At 40.0% G+C, this 19691-nt stretch overlaps 1 long non-coding RNA gene across 1 annotated transcript in view; it reads right to left on the reverse strand.

Moving 5' to 3' along the window:
- The window catches only part of LOC120399521, a 28927-nt gene extending 20759 nt beyond the window's left edge, over positions 1-8168 (reverse strand). Inside the window, exon 1 of the long non-coding RNA XR_005595208.1 lies at positions 8048-8168. This is a non-coding gene — a long non-coding RNA (uncharacterized LOC120399521). The remainder of the gene's footprint in view (positions 1-8047) is intronic.
- Between the last annotated feature and the right edge of the window lie 11523 nt (positions 8169-19691).

A 19691-nucleotide genomic window follows, 5' to 3' on the forward strand; every position in this document is an offset into this window, starting at 1 on the left:
CTCACTCTTGTGATACATCACCAGAGCAGAAAGAACCATCTCCAGAATGGTGTCATATTCACCTACAACCAATCTTGGACTCATTACTGGAGAAATCTGATCTTGAAATCAGCCAACCAAATAGGAAGTCTGATGTTCCTAGATGCTAGTTAGGTTTTCCAAAGGTTCTCTTGCCTTGGGAAAGCACAAGAGAGAGAGGTTCCTATGTGATGAAGAAAAGTTTAAGATCTTGGCTAAAATGTGTCGTTTTTTTATTTGGCAGAATTGTTACATTCACAAGAGAAAGTCGATATGTTCATCGAGGGCAAGAAATAAGACCGATCTGCTAATATGAACTTGCTTTTCTCAATGGACTCTGAACCACAGTAAATGTTTGGTGTCCTTTATTCATTTTCCTGTAGTTAGGGGAATGTTCCTAAGTTTAGTTATTTGTACATGGTTACCATGGGACTAAGTCTAAATTTTTTGGTTGAGATTTGACCTGCCTTTCCCTATTTGGACACTGCTGTTCAAGGCAATTGTATTTGTGGCTTATTTCTTCTCTTACTGGATGAGCAGTATGTTGAATGTCCATGGGAACAATTGAATGTAGTGGAGCAGTCAAGTTTCCTTTTCATTTCAAAGGTGAATCCCATATGGTTGATACTGGGGATTTGTTGCTGTTTCATTTTTTATTTATCAATTTTTACTTAAGCTAAATAATAGTGTTAAAGATGAAGTCATTCATCTGAAAAGATGCATTACAGAAGAGCATGCTCATGAAACAAGAGCATACATCATGAAACAAGAACAAATGCCATGGCTAGCATCCAGGTCAATAAGATCAACATAGGTAGGAAAGTCCTAAGCTAGGGATTCAAGTCTCATTTATAAACATAAGCACAGAAGGGCTCTAGCAGCTCAGAGATTCCAAGGCCAGAAGGGACCACTGTGAACATCTAGTCTGACCTCCTGTATAAGACAGGCCATAGAACTGCCCCTAAATAATTCCTAGAGCATTCCTGTTAGAAAAACATCCCAACTTGATTTTAAAATGGTCAGTGATTGAGACTCCACCATGACCATGCTCCTCATGCAAACAAAGAGTGCTTACATAATAAAATGAAAATTAATGGGGAAATTTTCAAATTTTCAATTTGAACAAGAAAATAAAATTACCTACAGCAGCATACAGCCACATTTTAGAGGATGCCAAGCTTCAAAGGCTGAGCACTACTATACTGCATTCTAGTCTGGTGCCACATTTCCTACATATGATAGGCCAGATTCTGATCCACATTATACTGTATACATCCTAGGGTTCCATTGGAGTCAGTTCATTTACTCATTAATTGAAGTTCCTGATGTGGTTTTCTGGCACATATTTTGAGATTTCAAAGTATTGCAGTTCTTACTCCTACTTTATATTCCCTTTAGACAGTGTGAGCTGGACATAATATTCTCCAAATTATATAGAATACGAGAATGCTTGGAATTCAAAGCTAGTAAACTATAGCTCATCATGACTATTTCTTCCAGAAATGCCAAAATGAGAAATGATGCCTTTTAAATTTTCTATGGCCTGTTGACTTGTGATTCTAGTAAGAAGCAGAATTTCTACAAATCTAGAATAATAGATAATGGCTGCCACATTAGGAATATCCCATTTTTCCTTCACAAAAATCTAGTACTGTTCTTTCCTAACACCTATTGGGAAATTCTGTGGCCAGGCATCAGATTGGAAAATAGTAAATGGTGGTAATTTTCCAAGCTCTGCTCTCAACCCAAGCTTCACTCACAAACCTGCCCATGACCTCTTCCTAATACATTGAATGTCTCCCTTTCCTGTCTTACTCTATACCCCATCTATCTGTTCCCTTCCCTACTATTTCTGTACAGGATCTTTAGCTATAGTTCAGTTTTCCATTCCCCAGCTCCCTAATCCAGGACTACTTTGTATGTGTCCCCCATTAGTCACTCAGTTTCTTTTGTTGTAAATGTGGGTCTTTCACACGGTAACAAGGAAAGAAAAATATTTTTAGAAATGGGACAATGTGATTGTAAAATCACAAAAATTGGCAGGGGGATTCAGGGACAGTACAGTATCTGAAATGGCTTTAAATTCTTTTTTTTTTAATTGACATAGGAATGCCAGAGATTAATTGCTACTCTTCTTTTCCTTTGTGTAATACCTGCGGACAAACCCAGATGTTTGTTTTAAACAGATCCTGTGTGTAACCCAATATGTGCAATTTATGTCATAATAGCAAAACTAATGCCTCTTTAAAATGTAGCTTTGTCAAATCCTCTCTTAATCGTGCACTGTGGGAACATGCAATGTTTCAGACTAAAATCTACTAAATCAATCAGATGCTTGAATTTGACGTTAAACCAGTCTCCAGGTGTCTTCCATTGAGGACAAAACAAAGCAAAGATTTTCCTAAAGTGAATATCAAAGATAGTCTGTTTTTCTTGTTGTAATTGGCATTGTTATTAGTGAAGAGATACATTATTTTAGCCTAGATTATGAACTTCCACATTCACCAGATTTATTAGGAAACTCAGTAGGAATGTTATGCTAGCATCCAGATACTATGGTGGTGGGCATATTAGAAATGAATGAATTAAATTAGAGAAAGAAAGAAACAAATAATATACTTTGGGGATAAAAGAAAAATATTTTGGGGACTAAATATTTTATGGTCTCAGCCTTTCTGAATAGACTTTTGGTTCCCAATCCTTGACTATGAAACTCTCATATGATCGCCTTCCTACCAGTTCCCCTCCTCCCTGGGAAGGACTTTACTTATTCCTTGGTGTATAAATTGCAGGAGAGGGGAAAAAAACAATACATATTGCTTGGCATGTGTTCTGTGCATAATAAATACAATAAAAAAAGGAAAACTATGTATTTGTACCTTGTGTTAAATGTTGTAAGTGAAAGGGGCTAAAATGCATAAAGAAATAATTTCCTTGAAGAATAAGAACCCCGATCGAACAAAAAGGGACTTAGAAAGAATGTTGCTCATTTGATAGGACTATTTGACCAGACAGCTTGAATAATCCTATTTGCTCAAAGGTAGTTAATTGCTTGACTACACTTGTGCTTCATTCTTTAAAACGTTCAAGAGACCAAATAACCAAACTTAGCCAAATGTATTGTTTAAAAACAAAATAATACAATACAAAAAGGAGACATACATGCCCTCCTTCCAGGAAGCAAATTTTCACAGATGTGTTCACCTTAAATAGAAGGTGTACTTCAAAGATAACCATTTCAGCTAGTAGTATTTTGACTGTACAAGTTACAAACAACTTTGCCCATCACTAAAATCCAGCCCATCAGTTCCTTAACTTGTTGTTCTTACCTTCTTTATCTTTGTTTTGGATAGTAGCATTCCAGATACTGGTCTATGAAGGTACCTCCCCAGCTTGTACTGGGGCAAAACATTGAAGTATTTTGCCATTGACAAGTTTCCTATTTTCTAACCCCAAAACTGACTTTGCAAAGCTAAAGTATTGTGGGATACTGTACATGGGTGAATGAAACTGTGGGAAGAGCATAATATGTTCCGTTAACATAACTTCCCAAACACCCATATATATAATGTACTATTATATTAATAACATGCTTATGATACCTAGTAATCTGGTGTATATCATGCCTAACAGATATGTATTGGTTAACACTCCAGCTAGACTGGACATTCTAGTGGCACAGTGCAACCACAAATTCTGCTTGTGGAGATACAAGTAACATTTGTAAAGCTCAACATAGTAAACATAATTTCTGTTGATTCAAAGCTGCCTGATAATGGACCAGATCCTCCACCCATGTAAATCAATGTAGTTCCATTGAAAACAAAACTAGATAACAAGGTACAAGCAGCTGCAATTTTTTATCTACAATGGTGGACAGGACAGTGAAGAAATATCATAGAATATCAGGGTCTGAAGGGACCTCAAGAAGTCATCTAGTCCAACCCCCTGCTCAAAGCATGACCAATCCCCAGACAGAATTTTACCCCTGTTCCCTAAATGGCCTCCTCAAAGATTGAACTCACAACCCTGGGTTTAGCAGGCCAATGCTCAAACCACAGAGATATCCCTCCCCCACAGAAGGAATTGGTCTCATCATGCTGAAACTATTTAATATTACATGAAGCAGTAACAATATAAAGCAAGATGCTCCACTAGTATCAATCAGCATAGCTCCATGAAGTAAATGGAGCTATGTCATATATCACATTTCTTCACCATCCTGTCCACACCATACTAAATACAGAGTTGACTTCTGCCTGCACCTCCATTGTTAGCTAGGTTTGTCTGAAGACCCATGCTATCCTCCGTTGAGTGTGACACTAAACCTGATCTATGCCAGGCTCATTACCATGGTATCTGAGCATGATAAAAGACTTTTAAAACAAACATATTTTACAAGTATCTTATATATCTTAAATCTGTCTCGTTCACTCACCCCACATTGTTTTGTTTTGTTCATTTTTTAATTTTTTTTTAACCATTCCTTTGTTTATTGTTGGAAAGGTAAATCAAGTGAGTTTTTCATCTTGTCCCAAAGGCAGTGAGATTCCTGGTCATTCTGATGTATTTCACCAGTGAATTCCACAATCCTCTATACAGCATGACATTGAATTCCCACACTACCCCCAAGCTATATGACACACTCAACAGCCATTATACACACACTTTATACTGTACCACCTCTATAAAACTTTCCTAAAAGCAAAAGCTGTTGCATGTCAAAGTGCATTACATATTTGAGAGAGAGAAACATCAAGAGAATCTAGAGCCAACATACAGTAATCTTCAACAAGGGCAGCCTTTTAGCAGACAACCTTGGAATTATGGGCTATTGCACTTGCTGATTTTAAGCAAGTTAAAATATTATATCAATTAAAGAAACATAAAAGCATTTCTTTTACAATAATCTAGTCCCAGATATGCCTAACAAACAGTCAGGATCTTGTGTACATGTTGCATAAGAATTACAACAAGCTTGCCAGAAATTAAAACTCTAGTTAAAGTTTTAAAAGATTTTTTTTCACTTCCTTTTCTGAGTCACTCTTTGCAAAATGCAGGCCAGAAATGAAACCAATTTACTGCCAGCAAAAGATCTAAGACAGTTTTTAAATTTTTGCACTATGCAGTGAATATAAAAAATACATTGTGTATTTATTATGATGCTCTCCAGAATATGACATTCAGAGTAAAAATTTGCAATATTCCAGTTGCTAATTGAAATTGTTTGGCTATCAATCAAGGGAAACAAGGATAAATCACATAAATATTTGTCTACATAGCTTTATCTGAGGCCTGGTATACACATAGCTTTTGTACAGGTATAATTATTTCAGTTAGGGGTGTGATTTTTTTATCAGAATTATTATGGTGTACAGTCTCTGAGCATGGATGTATTTATTGGGTATAAAGATGACTTATACTAGTATAGCTTATGCGCTTCCCATACAGAAATAGCTGTGCTGGAATAAAGCACCTTTATACTGATATAACTGCATCCACAATAGGGAGAGTTATACTGCTCTAACTATTCTGGTATAATTACAGCAATACAACTCTTATGTGTAGACGAACCCTAAATGACAGCGGCTTAGAATGGCGAATATGCCCTCCTGTAGTAGCCTGCATCCTGGCACTAGCACCTGCTGCAGTTGTGATGCAGCAGCACAGAATGCTGTCCTGGGGAGAGAGACGTCCAAGGGGAACACAGCTCGAGCTGGGGAGGAGGCTCGGAATCCACCCGACGGAGCAGTCAGAAAAAGCCATTAGAGAAGGATGGAGATGCTGAGCTAGCAGATGAACCGGAGCCTGGGTAGGGGGAGGAGATAAAATAAAAGAAGAACAGGAGAATAAAAGCAGAGGACTGGGAAGTGAGAAGGAGGAAAATAGGAAAGGTTTCAGGTCAGGAGAAGCAGAAAAAAATAGACCTGGGTACATGAGAAAGGGAAGAAGAGGGAAATCATATCAACAGACTTACCAGAGAGCGAGTATCAAGGGAAAAAACTGAAAGGAAATATAATTGGTGAAAAAAGAGAATTGATCAAAAAGCTGCACACAGATCCTGGAAGCATTGAATGAGAAGTCCCCCACAAAGGACCTAAAGTACATGAACAGAGAGAGTGACTGTGTGAACATCTATTGACTGAACACAGTTCAGAAATGCCTAATGGACAAAAGAGGGCCACCAGGTGACAAAACCCCACTTGTGGATAAACTTGGAGAAAAGAGAGAGCCACAGGAACACTGAATCTAAGAAGCACTTTAAGCAGAAGAGAAACTAAGAACAGGCCAACAAGAGTGGAGCTGGACTTACAGTCAAGGAGAGGAAAAGTTGATTCTTCTCTGAAGTGACACAGTATGTTGTATAGTAATCTCTTTTGTTCATGTTAATATCAATGCACGTGGTACTAACTGCACAGCGTGTACAAGCTCACAAAGGTTAATGAGATGGTAATATATAGTTTATTATTATAAATAGTAAGTCTTTGGTAATGTTCTATATTATTTATGCTCCTGATACGATTTGGGGGGTTTCCCTTATGAAGTTCTAAAAAACTTGAAATGATCCCTTTTGTTTTGGTTTGCCTCTGCCTCCCCTCACCATTAGCATAGCCTAGCCTTGCCAGGTCACCACACTCTGGGTTTCAATCCGCAACCCTGAATAACCTGCAGAATAATCTACGCCAGGGTGATCTGTTATGTCCCAAGGTATTGGCTTATACTGAAGCACCCAGGTGCCAGTGATGCGGGCTTCAACTACATCAATATGTATATACACAGAACACAGAGTGAAATCCTGGGCCCATTTATGTCAGTGGGAGTTTGCCATTGACTTCAACAGGGCCATGATTTCATCTTAAGAATTCCACTGTATAATGAGGTAGTTAGTCAAATGCCTGACACACTGAGTTAAAAGGAGGAGGCTTGGCAGAGTTATATATTGACACATGCACGTGACTATTTCAGGACACAGAGCCCTTATAGCTATGCCCTGGCTGGCTGAGGGAGAGAGTAAAATACTTTAAATTGTAATAGGTGATCTAGCAGTGAATTCATTATAGGAACAGCTTATTTCATTTGTTTGTGAGTACTAGCATGTGTACTGAGTCACTAATACCAGTCATGCTTCAGGTATTTGCCTTGGACGAATGGTCAGTGGTACCCAGTGAATCTCAAGTCACATCCGTTACATGTTTTTCCTAGCTCAGAATCACCATGCTGGCAAGATTGTGCAGGCACCCAAAGGGATGAGTAAGGAGCCTGTTCCCTCCATGTGTCATACATTCTCCCTCCCTACACAGAGGCCAGGAAAACCTTGGTTTGACCCAAAATTTAGCACTGCTACACTGCCACAAAAAACAGAGGCTCTTGCTGTAGAATGTAGGTCTACAAGACCACAAAATATACAGAGCCTTAAATACAGACCATTTTGTACGTTAAGCTACAGAGACGTTAGTTAATAAATACATGGGATTTTACAGGTGTTAAATTAACCAGTGGAGGAAGCCTAATGTTCCAGTAATGTAACAGAAATAGTATGAAAAAAATGAAAATGAATACACAAGCTACTAAGTTTTTAAAGTATGGTTCTGATTTCCTGAGCTATAACAATTATGAAATTTACCAGGATCGGCACTCTTCTGGTACTGCTAGACTAGGCATTCTATTAATATAAAAAAGAGTGCATTCAAGAAGTAAATGGTGCCAATACATCTCTAAAATGAGCTTAAAGGAGGCACATTTAACACTAAAACACTTCCATTGCTTACTGAACCTCTGCTCCCCACTTTGGGTAAAGACATGATTAAAAATCAGGTTGGGAGTAAACCTAAATGTTAGCTGTGAGGATTCCATTTGGGATAAACATGCCCATTAGAGTCACATATAACAATATGCACCGAGTATAAATGGATTTTCTTTAATGTTCTGTATAGATATCTACCTTTAGTGCTACAGCATCTGCCGTTTGTTACAAACATAAACTAGAAGATAGCTTGGTATACACCACTGATGGCAATGTACAAAATACCTGATTATAGAACATATCCTAAGCTCCCTGAAGTCAATGAAAAGGCTCCCACTGACTGACTTGGATCAGGCCCTATACAGACACAGAAATAATGGAACATTGACATTGTCTGCAAAACACATGAGCTTTTTTTATTTTAGTTTTGATGCAGACTATGACAATGAAAACATATAAAACAAAACTCACATATTTGACTTTGTTAATTGCTAAATGTGTCATTACCTGATGGAAGGCTGAGTATCCTCCCTCAGTTAAGGACTGAGTTCAAGAGTTGCAAAGCATTCCCCCATTAGAGAAATTTACACATAGTGTGAGAGGGAAAAGGGGAGGAATTGCCTTAATCTGAAAATCCTTTATTGTTATTTAATACTACAACATGATTCTGACTTGCCACTTTTTAATGGTCATCTGGTGAAATGACATAATGGTTTCTAGTGGTTCAACAGAGCCATAACTAGGCATTTAGCGCCCGGGTACGCCAGCATATTTGCACCCCCTACCATTTTTTCCCATCATATATCCCGTTCTATTCAAAAGTGGCATGTAACTGTTCATAGTAGGGGGGCACAATTCAAAGGTTCTGGGGGAGTATGTTTCAAACTGTGTGGTGTGCCCCCTGAGGGGGTGTGAAGGAACACTGTGGGGGAGCAGCAACACCAGGTGGCTCGGGCCAATGATGCCGGATGCTCGGGCCAGCCCCGAATGGTGGGGCTCATGATGGAGTTTGTGAAAGGAGCCCCACCTCCACCCCATGACTCACCTCAGCAGGCCACCCAGCCTGTCTAGGTTGGAGGGGCACAACCAAAAATCAGGGGCTGAGGGGACATGTGACCTCTAGCCCTATTTTCCTGCCTCCGCGGCTTTGCACCTGAGGCGGGTGCCCTGCACACCCCACCCTGGTTACTGAGCCCTGTGACTCACTATATCCCATGGGTTCTGTCAAGCAATTGTTAAAATTGTCATACTATGTTACAATTGAAATGAATACATGTGAATCTCCATTTTGAGAGATTTAGTTTAGCACAATTCTCATGGATTTAGTTGATTAGCAGATTTGTTTGTTCACTGGTTTTTTTTCTGATTAAATTATGTTACTAAACCACACTTAACCATGCTCCTTAAAGTATAGTTTTATGCTGATAAGTAACTGTGTAAAAAGGGAACCTTCTTACTCAACCACTTTATTCTTGTTTATTATATTTAGAATCCTATCTGATGTCATTAGAGACATACATTTTACTGCATTTTACTCCTGTTTTCCCTGCAGAGCCAAATACAGCTAAGAGATAGTGAGCTGGATTCTATTCCTCCTGGTGTACCATCAACACAATTGTTTATTAAGCTCCACTCATTTACATCTGTGTAACCCTACTGAAGGCAATGGAGTTTCTCGGGACTTACTGAAGGCATAATGGGAAAAGAGTGGAGCTGCATAGATGTACAGTAAATTGACCTACAGTTCCCTTTATTACTGCTAAAGAAGCACAAGAAGGAAATCATCCCACCCGATTCTTAGATTGCAGGTTGAATCTGCATGGCTGGCAGTTAGAAGGATCATTTTTAATTGGAAACTGAGAACATTTAATAGAGGCAATAAGTGTAGAAGCCCATGATGCCATTTTTGTAGGATCACTTTTCAGAACAAAAACATCCTTTTAGGTGTTATGGAAGCTGTTATGGTAAGTAAGTCATGTAGGAGCCTATGAACTACATACCAGCTACAAAATACTTCTTTTAAGAAGCTTGTTTTCTAGTTGTTATTTATTATGAGTTTAGAATGCTTCATTAAACACAGAGGGCATGATCCCTGCCTGCTCCCATTCATATCAATGTCAACAAGAGTGCAATATTTCATGACAGTCCTCATTTGATGGCTGCTTTCGACTACCTGAAGGGGGGTTCCAAAGAGGATGGATCTAGACTGTTCTCAGTGGTACCCGATGACAGAACAAGGAGTAATGGTCTCAAGTTGCAGTGGGGGAGGTTTAGGTTAGATATTAGGAAAAACTTTTTCACTCAGAGAGTGGTGAAGCACTGTAGTGGGTTGCCTGGGGAGGTGGTGGAGTCTCCTTCCTTAGAGGTTTTTAAGGTCAGGCTTGACAAAGCCCTGGCTGGGATGATTTAGTTGGGAATTGGTCCTGCTTTGAGCAGGGGGTTGGACTAGATGACCTCCTGAGGTCCCTTCCAACCCTGATATTCTATGATTCTATGTATTGCATTCCTGACTCCACGAATAGCAAAGTGCATGGAGGAAGATTTTCCTATGTTAGAGTTGTAATTTTCTCCATGAATTTGGCATCTACTAAAATGATTCTGTGTGATATTATTGAGTAAGGCTGTACAAAACCACAAAAAAATAAACTTGGTAGGGAAGCTCCACCTAGCTGGCAAAATTTCCTTATTTATGTGGCCCAGTTTGGTTCAACATACTGTGCAGCCAATACTTAGTTACGTAAGTTGCTTCAGTACAAAAGTTCACTGTAGCAATCAGAATGCTAAATGAATCAGATGGATCGGCTTGGAATGTAATTCTCAATGCAGAAGCTGGATGTGAAGCCATTGAGGCCTACCGTATCAGTGCTATAGGCAGAACCAGAGGACTCAAAAAATCTTCTAAAGTTTCTCTTCAAAAAATAAAGAAAATACAGACACCAGGGAGGCAATTGGTGTCAAGTTTGATCACCTCAAACTGACCAATGTAGACGGGCATATAGATATTAGGGAGAAAAGTGTGAAAAACAGAGTGGAGAGGTGGAAAAAACAAGAAGGCTGAAATAAAGCAACTGGAAACATTGTGCAGTGGGTTAGTGAAATCAGATGAAGCACTGAGGGTTTTAATCCAAATGCATATTATATAGTATTCCACTGCTACCTCTTGCACAATCAGAAGAGGAATGAATTGCTTTGATAGAGAAATAGATCCTTGACATTTTAGGACCTGATAGAGCAAGAGTTGATTAAGATTGAACTATCTGTCTAGCTATATAGTAATACAGTTCTGATTATGATATCATCTAAGCACCTCCCAAGTATTTTAAAATGTTAAAAACCATACTCTCTCTTCCTGCCTGCCTGCCTGTAGGAGAAATAGCCTGATAAGTCCACAGGGTTCTTTGATTGTTTAATGATTTTTATATGAATAGGAAGGTGCATGTAACAGCATGGCTTGCCTTAGTAAGCCAGCCCTGATTACAAGATGACCTCACCTGTGGGGAATCAGGTTATTCAAATATAAAAGACAGCACAGGGGTGACAATTGAGAGAAGTGTAGGAGATACTAACAAAGAAGGAAGTAGGGCCAGTGGCTGAGTGCTAGCCAGAAAGAAATGGGGATGATGGCTTCAGGTGAAGTAGGCTAACAGAGAAAGAACTGTCAGCTGAAGAATGAGCGCGAAGTTTGAACCGTTGAATTATGCTTTTTTACTTTGTTGATGATTCATTGGATTATTTTTGTGGCTCAGGACTCTGAGGTCTGTGTGAACTTTATTTGACATTAAACCAGCCCCGGGAAAGGTGCTCTGTGAGCTACAAAGACTGTCTGGAGTACTTAAGGGGCCTGCAGAAGAGGTTAACAGGGCAGGGTGCCTATGGTGATGAGGGGGTGCCTAATAAGCAGCCACACCCTAAAGTTCAGTATCTGTGAAGAATTATTAACTTAACAAAACTAATTTAGCATTAATTGAGTGTTATGATGTTAACAGTAAAGAATCCTGTGGCACCTTATAGACTAACAGACGTTTTGGAGCATGAGCTTTCGTGGGTGATTGCCTACTTCATCGGATGCATCCGACGAAGTGAGCATTCACCCACGAAAGCTCATGCTCCAAAACTTCTGTTAGTCTATAAGGTGCCACAGGATTCTTTACTGCTTTTACAGATCCAGACTAACACTGCTACCCCTCTGATACATGATGTTAACAGTGCTTATTTCTTGCCATTGTGATTTCCAGAGTGACGTCCAGTGTCTAGGTCCATCTCCTGTGAAAGGTCTGTCTCCTGCACTCAAATCTTTTCCATTCTGTGAATAGTTTTAGTCCCAGTGTAACATGGCTGTCATCAGAAGTCATGCCCATAGAGGGAGAGGCAATCTATCAGGTAGTTAGAGCCAGTTCCTAGGTCTTCTTATATTAAGACAGAGCCCTGAACTGAATTCTATATTTAATGAGGAGCCAGGGAAGAGTGAAGCACCAGGGTGATGGTGTTTAGTGATGTGTTGCTGTGTGGTGTATTAGATCAGTTGAAGTTTTTGTGTTTGTGGGTTGTTGTTGGTTGTGTAGGTTTTTTTATTTGGGGGGTGTGTGCGGGGTTTCATTCCTAAATATAACAAGTTGCAATGATCAAACCTGAATGCCAAAAATGTATGGGACGCCATAGCCAGTGGTGGGTCTGATAGGATGGGGTGTAATCCTATGGCTAGCCAGAGACCTGTATGAATTATTTTGCCACCATAGCTATTTAGGTATCCAGTAGCAATGAGTAAAAAAGGACCTAAGGGCTATAGACCAAATTAACAATCTGAGGGCAGACACTTTCAGTAGTGTAATAGGGGATGCAAGTTTTTCCAAAGTGCTTCCTTTTCCTTGCTAGCATCACCTGTCTTGCCTGGATTTAGCTTTAGCCAGTTGCTCTCCATCCAGGTGCTGGTTTGGACTAGGCATTGAGAAAACAGGGACATCGTGCTGTTTATGTTTGATGTAAAGGAGATGTAGAGTTGGCTGTTCTGTGTATTGTTGGCAGGTCAGTCCCATATTATCTCACTAGCTCTCCCAACAGCTCCTTACAGAGATTGAATAAATAAGGGAGAGCACTGTATGGGACTCCATAGATCAGGGCTTCAGATGTGCAGGAACAGTTTCCCATCATAACCCTCTGGATTTCTTCTGATACAGACGAGAGACATTTTGGGTGTACTTGCATTCATCCCTGGAGCTTTTTGCAAGTGACAGGAGACAACAGTATCAAATGCCATAGAGAGGTCAGCAGGATGAGTTACAAGCGTACTCCCTTCTTGGTTCCAAAAGAGAACCTGGCACTAAAAGACACTCTTGTGAATACAGTACTTCACGTGGCTGGGGAAAAAAGTGAGACTGAGCATATAATATTCTCAGACCCTTATTTTTTTCCAGACTTGAGGCCTAACAGCAGAAGAACCTGTTGCTTATTTTCATTGTCAGACATTTTTATGAGAAAATGGACACTGCCACTTTTATTCTGCAAAACATAGAATGAGATAATGCTAAAATGTATGTTTTCTTGGAGCCAGAGTCTGCTCAGCATCTGTTAGACAAAATCAAGAAGCAGGGGAAATAGACAATGAATCAGATTAAAGACATTACTAGAGACTCTTTCCTGTGGTTAAAATGGCTGTCTAGGACACAGTTTCAAGTAATGGCATTCTATCCCTGGTCTTTGAAAAAGAACAATAATTAGCTCACTGGTAGAACTACCTGTACAAGTATATTCAATGTAAATAAGCTACTTTTTTTTAAATTAAGGTGCAATACTAATTGATTTTTATCCTTATAAAGCTACAAAAAGGAGGTCTGTTTGCCAATGTATGCCCTCTATAGAGTCATTCATTAATCATGACAGAGTTTATAAATCATGTTTGAGACTGGGTAAATTACCATTCTAATTATACGTAGCATCACCTTCGACTCCTGCATCCAACTGTTCATACTCCACTTTCAGACTCTTCAACTACATATAGAATTAATGTTGATTTGTGTTTAAAATGTACTGTTAGCAAAATCACCAGTGTATTAAGATTGCTCTGCAAGTAGGCAAATATATTAACAAAAATATATTTGTATATAATTGTAAATATATTAACAATTTTCCATGTTTGGACTGACATGCTTGGCCAGATTTAACCACATGAGCTTAATGAATTCCTGTTGTGACTTCACTTGGAGCCACACAAGGAATAAATTTGCCCCACTGAGAGGCCTGTTTGAATTTACTGTTTACGTAAACTTGATCTAGGCCTTGTCTGCACGAGGCTTATCTATGCAAAATTGCCAACTGGTACAACTCTGCTCATAATAGGAGCAGCGGTGCTCAGCACTTCTGAAAACTAGGCCACTCCTTTATCCATTAAAATATGGATTTAAAAACATTTAAAATCTTAGCCTACCTTTTGAAATAAGGAAAAGAACACAGGTACTAAAATATCAAAATGGGCTGTCAAACTGCTCAACAGGTTGTTTAGGTTTTTTGTTTTTGGGGTTTTTTTCTTTGCGGGGGGAGTTCTGTTTAATTAAATCTTTAGGCCCCTCTTCTCTTCCCCCCCCCACACTTTTTTTCCCTCTGTCTCACTTCCTCCCCTGTTTCTTTCTCCTCTTACCCCCAACTTCCTTCCAGGTCAATCCAAGCTCTTGTCCCCTAAAATAACTGCAATATATTTTGCTACCACTGTTTCAAAACGGAATGAACATAAACCTTATAAAACACACAAATATATGAATAATTAAGGGGACAAGAGCCTTGCTGGTGGAAAGGCAGACAGATGGGAAAGTGAAATTAATCTAAAGAGTTTAAAGCTTTTTTTAAAAAATCAAATTCTCTTTCTATGGTTTCACAGCCCCATTTTCTATGCTTTTAATGTCCTTTTTTTATCATGTTTTAAAAGATTTTTCTGCACACAGCAAAGGGAGAGAGAAACTGAAGTAGAGCTTTTGTTGGTTGGTTTTCATGTTGTCACTTGGACAGCATTATGCACCTCCATGTCCTGAGTCAAATCTGGCGCATTACTGGGTAAGAAGCCTGTGAGAGACAGGTGTCTGATGCCATCTGGACATTGTGGTATTAGGGTATTCTGCTTTCATCTGGTCAAAGTCAAAGATGATACCCATAGGGAAGTTGGAAAGCATTTGGAGCAGATATCCATACTACCTTAGATAGCATTTTGAGAAAGGGGGACTCACCTAGTTAGAAAACTAATCTCTTCATTCAACTTGAATTCATACCATTTGATGTTTTTGATCATTCAGGGATGCTTCATCTGAATGGTGTCCAACTTCTTTTCAATTCTGAGAGTCAGGCATGTTTCAATCCCACTAGGAGAATACTAACAATGAAGCATTATATATCCTCAGCTTTGCCTCTCTACTTTATTAGGGTATTTATCATTACTATACCATTCTTGATGAGGCGCCTCATTATTGACTATGTTTTTGCAGTGTGGACTTAAAGTTCGTTCTTGCTGGCACCCATGTTGTTGACAACCGAGCCAAAGTAGGTGAAATCACCAACAATTTTCATCCACTAAGATGCTAGACCCCACAGCATATTCAAAATCCACAGTAGTAGAATTTTGGTTTTACCCCAGTTTATTTTCAGGATGACTTTTGCCACTGATCTTTCCGGGGCTTTAAATGCAGCAAATAACTTACTCATTGATTTGGCAAACTCAGTGTGCATGAGGTTCTTATCATTAAGGCATGTGCCTAAAATTCATGTACTTGGTGGCTACTCAAGCACATTGTTTACAATGATGGCATTCAAGTGTTCTGGGGTTGCAACACATCCTTTTCAAATGCCTGACCTAATTGAAAAGGTGGTTCTTTCCCCTTGTGACCAGATCCCCGGGGTGTAGCCTTGGACTGTGGGATTGCTGTGCCCCCTTAACTCTCCAGCCTGGGCTGTCTCTCTCAATGCTTTGCTAGTGACAAGCAGCAAGCACCTCCACGTGCTGTTATTATTCAGCACAACCCCTTGTGGAGCCCCCTACCCAGATAGATTGCATGAATGCTCCCAGAGCCACTCATGAATCACACAGAGAAAAGCACCAGCCAAATCCTCCCAGCCTTGTACTTCAGGAATAAACAGTCTTGCAAGATGAGCAGTGCAAATTTACTAATTGGTTCACCACTTTATCAGTGGAAAGTGGACATACACCAGCCTTTGTAAACCTGAGCAAACACCGTTACCGAACACTTCAGGAAAAATCACTGGTAAAGATAAACAGTTAAACTAACTTATTGACTACAAAAGATAGATTATAAGTGATGGGCAAAAAGTCAGAGTGGATACCAAAATAAAATAAAATATAAGCGTTCAGTCTACAGTTTCAACCCTATTAGACTGGGTAACATCTAAATTGAGCAGTTTTTCTCACTCCATTGGATACTGCAGTCCTTAATATACAGGTTTGTCCCTTAAACATGGGCCAGTCTCCTCTCTTGTAGTCTTCTGATTGTCCTTGTTGCTTGCAGCATAGGTGGGGGCTGGAGAAAGGCCAAGCAGTGGGCCCCGTGTTCTGTTTTATACCCTTAGTCCATATGCTTAGGGAACACAAGTCCAGGCATGTCTGGTGGGCATTGCTGAGTCACAAGGTGAAGCAATACCCCGATATGTGTCCTGTGAGTCATTGACTTGTAACTCCTCTGCTAGACAATGGCTGGTGATGTCTGTTCAGCACTCAGCCGGATGTTAGTTACCTCTTCCCTTGTCATTGTCTCTGGAGAGCTAGTATTTGGGCACTTCTGAAACCCACAGCATTTTTTAGTGAAAACCATACAACACAATTCTTATAATTTCATATGCATTGATGATATACAGTAATTCCCCACTTAAAGTCATCCTGGTTAACATTGTTTTGTTATGTTGCTGATCAATTAGACAACATGCTCCTTTAAAGCTGCACAATGCTCCCTTATAACATCGTTTGGCAGCCACCTGCTTTGTCCATTGCTTGCAGGAAGAGCAGCCCATTGGAGCTAGCTGGTTGGGGCTTGGAACCACGGTGGACTGGCAACCCCCCAATCAGCTCCCTCCTCCCCTAAGTTCCCTCTGCGGCAGCCACCCAGCAGGCTATCAATTGCTGGCAGTTCATCTGTCCCTCCCCCGACTGCTATGTGCTGCTCCTGCCCTCTGCCTTGGAGCTGCTCTCCGGAGCCTCCTGCTTGCTGTGCAATGGTAGGGGGAAGAGGGAGGCTAATGTCAAGGTGTCCCCCTCCCCCTACTCCTGCACCCCACTTACCACATTTCCAAAGAGCAGGGGGAACACACGACAGGACTCAGCACAGGGGGAGCTTGCTGGCAGGAGCTGCTGTCTCAACTTGCTGATCTATTTAAAAAGGCAATGTACTTAGAGTGGGGTCAGCATACTTAAAGGGGCAATGTGCATCTCTCTCACACACACACGATGTGCGTCTCTGTCTGCCATGCTGTCTCCCCTCCCTCCATTTGTGTTGCCTTGTAGAGTGTGAGGCTACATAACGTGTTAACCCTTGATTGCTAGTTCATCATTTAGCAGTAAGGTATTCCCTGGGAAATATCCCACCCTCTGACTTCACCACCTCAACCAAGCTTCACAATCATCATCACTGTAAACCAGTATTAAATTGTTTGTTTAAAACTGTGTGTGTGTGTGTGTGTGTGTATTTTTATTATATATAAAAAAAATCTTTTGTCTGGTGGGAAAAAAAAGTCCTTGGAACCTAACCCCCCCACACCCCATTACACTAATTGGATTCGCTTAACATTGTTTTGCTTAAAGTCATATTTTTCAGGACCATAACTACAATGTTAAATGAGGAGTTACTGTACATATTTAAATAGGTTATGATCTGCTAAAAGCCATTGTTCTTTCTCCCGATACCTTACAAAGCATGCTTGATATGCAAAATCACAATTGTACATAAATTAGGAATATGGGGGTTACAGAGTGCTCCCCCAAGGTATAGAATGTCATACTCCTATCACAAGACTACAGCTTGAGCAGTCATCGTATAGGAGACAACATTATACACAGCTTGTCAAGGAGGGCTGAGTTTCAAAATCAGCCAAAGTATTTCCCTGTCAGTCATATACAGCCTTGATATCCACAAATGCAATATGAATGGGGAGTTTGAATTCTCGTGCTTTTGTGATAAACTGGTGTGCTATGAAGATTTGCCCTGTTGTGGAACAGGCATGTTGAGGTCTCCTCTTGCTTCCCAAGATATCAGCAGCTCAGGCCAACAAGGCAGAAACAAACTCTTTCCTCAAGAAGAGTAATGCCACGATAGTTACAACAGCCTAGTGTGCTGCCTTTGTTTCCAAAGTGGTAAAATAATGCCTCTTTGCCAGTCAGACTGGACCAACTCAGTTCTCCAGCAAATATTTAAGTGTCTGGAGTCACAAGAGTAGCTGGTCCATCACTTTTAAACAGTTCCACAGGAATTCCACAGGTTCCTACTGCCTTATTTTCCTTAAGCTTCTTCACATGTAAATTTTCCAGGATCATTTTGCAAGGACCTGGTCAACTTGCAGACTTGATGTCAGGGTCCATAGAAATTAGGGGTGCATTTAGCAGCTGAATGAAATGTTCACTCCAGCATGCCATGCACTCAGCTTCCATATAAAATTAACTGTCCAGAACTGGAGTAGATTTTGCAAAGTGAATGACCTTTCTCATCGTGCAAGTGTTACACAAGGAGACAACACTGTTCCTGGCAGAATATTCCTCAAGTGCAATGACTTTGGCTTCCATAAAAGCTTTGTGATCAGCATGGATTGCTGTATTATGAGTGCCAGTTAGCTTACAATTCACAACCACATCACCTCTCTAACAAGCCATGTGACACTGTTCAATGATGCTTAAAGTATTAATATAGCATTTTTGTTGCTGGCAAGCTAACCGAAAAGTCTAAGTACAGGAGCCAGTCAGAGCAAAGGCAAATTAGAATACAGCAATGTGTATATTCACAATATAAGTATTGAGAAATAACAGTACAGTGTTTAATTTCATCTTACGATGGTTTTACACTCATCACTGTACCTGAGTGACTTCTTTTTTCCCCCTTTAAATAGGGAGATCTCTCACAATAGCCCTGGTAAAGAGATTTTCTTTTGAGTTTGATTGCAGGAAATCTAGACAGAGTGGATTTTACACTTCATTCTGAAGGCAGTGAGGCTTGTAGTCAACTAGAGTCTTTCAGTTGTGGGCTAACAGCAGAGAAAGCTCTGTCTTCAGCAGTCAATAGTCCCATTCACATGAGCTACATTCCAGTGGAATTAGGGTGATCAGATGTCCCAATTTTACAGGGACAGTCCCGATTTTTTGGTCTTTCTTATATAGGCTCCTATTACTCCCCACCCCCGTCCCGATTTTTCACATTTGCTGTCTGGTCAGCCTAAGTGGAATTGTCAGCTAAGAGTGCTCATGATTGTGGCAAGGTGTTCCCTTATGCAGGTTGGGCCGTTTCCATGGAAGGTTTTAAAGACCAAAGCCTGGAATTTGCCTTGGTATTTAACAGGGAGTCAGTGCAATGAGGTGAGCTTCAGAATGATGTGCTATCAGCAGCCTGTGTTGCTAAGTGAACAGATTGTCTGTCAGCCTTTAATAGCAAGTCATCTTGCATGGACTTGCATAACTGGCTCAAAATCAAACAAAGTACAGAAATTCACATCCTCTATGGATACTCTAAAATGTGCTTACAGTAATTTTTTTTTGCAAATAAGATACCCAGAACCAAGAAGAGATCAGGAAACTACATAACTCTGGAATATCTGCACAATTCTGCATCAATAACTGTACAGACTCCCTCACGCTACCTTGTTGAGAGAATTCATTTTCAGCCTAATGATATTAAGACTTACAGAATATATTTTTCAGAGTAGCAGCCGTGTTAGTCTGTATCCGCAAAAAAAAACAACA

The sequence above is a fragment of the Mauremys reevesii genome, linkage group 2, assembly GCF_016161935.1.
Source record: "Mauremys reevesii isolate NIE-2019 linkage group 2, ASM1616193v1, whole genome shotgun sequence".
NCBI lineage: Eukaryota > Metazoa > Chordata > Testudines > Geoemydidae > Mauremys > Mauremys reevesii.